The sequence below is a fragment of the Arachis ipaensis genome, chromosome B05 (assembly GCF_000816755.2).
Source record: "Arachis ipaensis cultivar K30076 chromosome B05, Araip1.1, whole genome shotgun sequence".
Lineage (NCBI taxonomy): Eukaryota > Viridiplantae > Streptophyta > Magnoliopsida > Fabales > Fabaceae > Arachis > Arachis ipaensis.
Window position 1 is genome coordinate 69,800,233 of NC_029789.2, and position 2,431 is coordinate 69,802,663.

Sequence of the window (2,431 nt, forward strand, 5' to 3'; positions counted from 1 at the left end):
GAAAGCACTATTTCTACAGTTTATCAGAAATGGCCAAGCGGAAAGGCGTAAACTTTTTCGAAATCAAGCAAAAAATCATCAGCAAAGAACAAACACCAACACCGAGCATACCAAACAGAAATCATCAAAGACACAGCCTTTTTTCCAGAATCAAACAAATTATCATCAAAAGTACAAACGAGAAATAACATGCAGAAGCCCTAGGCACATTAAAGCAATAGGAAAGGCGAAAAGATTCTTACAAAAGGATGAGAAAACTTCAGAGCACGCATTACGACAGTAACCAGGCACAATAAAAGCAGAAAGATCCAAACTTCCCTCAAAGCAAAATCGCAACTTAATTACAAAAAGCCAAAGCAGCGAAAGAGAAAGAAAGTACAAATGGAACTCACCTAGAGAAGAGAAAAGCTTCAAGGAGATGTAAAAATGAAAGTTGTCCCGAGAATCGACAAGCGACGCCGCAACGTAGGAAAAGAAGAATCATAGGCAAAAAACAGAGAACGAGAAAAATGGAGGAAAATGGTGAAGAAGTTACGAAAGAGAAAAGAAGAGAAACCGTTTCTAAGTTTTCAAAAGTCAAAATAAAGAGCCAAAGGAAAAACGGGGCAATTAATATTAATTAGGGTATTAAACCCTCGCAAGTTCCCCAGGACAAAGCGCTAATACAAAAGCGCGCTCTTTTAGAGAAAAAACATTCTACATTCAAAAGATTCTACAAAAGGAAGAAATCGACAAAATGCTTGAGTTCGGCTTCATCAGAGAAGGACCGAAGTCAAAGACTCGACCTCAACAAAAAGACCGAGCTCAAGCAGGGGCACTGTTCATACCCTGGGTCAAGTTACCCGACCCGGGATGATTGGCGACAAAGCGACCGACCTCTTCAAGTCAGGCTATTCGACCTCTTCTCAAAGAGGTCGGCCAAATCGACAGGAAAGCCCAATAAAGGGCCCAAATAGAGGAACACGACCCAAATCCATAGGCCGTCCAAGCCTATAGAGATAAGGGCGGTTCCCTTGAAGATAAGCTGACCTCAACTCAAAGATAAAGATAAGATAAGATAACTAACTTATATTATCTAGAAAGGTCACTCTACAACCACTATAAATACACGGGAGCACCCAGGTATAACTCATACTCTGATTCTACAAAAAACCTGCTTAATACCCATGCTAACTTAAGCATCGGAGTCTCTTGCAGGTACCCCCCACCTTCCGGTGACGAAGGATCAACAGTACAGCCAATCCAACAAATCAGACGCACCCGCTCCGGACGTCATTCACCGACTGGACACGTCGGCTCCGACCAGTATAGAAGATCTCGTCCGAGATCGACCTCCAGTTTCAGGTAACCCTCGGAACAGATTGACTAAAGGGTCTCTCACGTAAGCCATTGATGAGGCCCATAATGGCTGCTTCTGTTGGAAAATTTTGTTTATCCAAACATGCCTTGTTGAATCTTTCCATGTAATTGCGAAGGCTTTCCAGATCTCCTTGCTTGATCCCTAGTAGACTTGGGGCATGTTTAGTTTTATCCTTCTGGATGGAGAATCTGGCTAGGAATTTTTTAGCCAGGTCGTCAAAGCTTGAGATGGACTTGGGGGGCAGGTTGTCGAACCACTTAATTGCCGTCTTTGGCAGAGTAGTGGGGAAGGCTTTACACCGAGTTGCGTCTGAGGCGTCAGTGAGATACATCCTGCTTCAGAAATTTCTAAGATGATGGCCGGGGTCTGTCGTGCCATCGTATAGAGTCATGTCAGGAAGTTTGAAGTCTTTTGGGATTTTGGCCTTCATAATCTCCTTGGTGAACAGGTCTTGGTCTTTGCGGGAGCTATCTTCGTGGCTGGATCTGGTATTTTTAGCTTTGAGATCGGCTTCGATCTTTAAGAGCTTTTCCTCTAGTTCACGACGTCGCCTAGCTTCCCTTCATAGGTCTCTCTCAGCTTCCCGTTGATACTCGACCTCTTTTTTGAGTTATTTTAAGCGGTCCTGAAGTGCCTCCATGGTTTCCGTGTTTGGTGAATTCTTGTCTTTGTTAGGTTGAGAAGTGTCGTCTATTGTGACCTCCGCATTCTTATGCGGCGTTCTGTTCTCCAAATCAGAGTTGTGGTCATTGTCAAGGTTGTCCACCATGATGATGGGATGACTTTCAGGTCCCCGGCAACGGCGCCAATGTTCCAAGGGTTACCTGAAACTGTGGGTCGATCTCGAACGAGATCTTCTTTGCTGATTGGAGATGACGTGTTCGGTTTGTGAACGGCGGCCGGGAATGTCATGTCCGACTTGTTGAGCTGGCGATGCTGCTGATCCTTTGTCACCAGAGGGTGGTGGAACCTGCAAGGGACTCCGATGCTTAAGTTAGAAAGGGTATTAAGCAGGTTTTTAGTAGAATCAGAGTATGAGTTATACCTGGGTGCTCCAGTGTATTTATAATG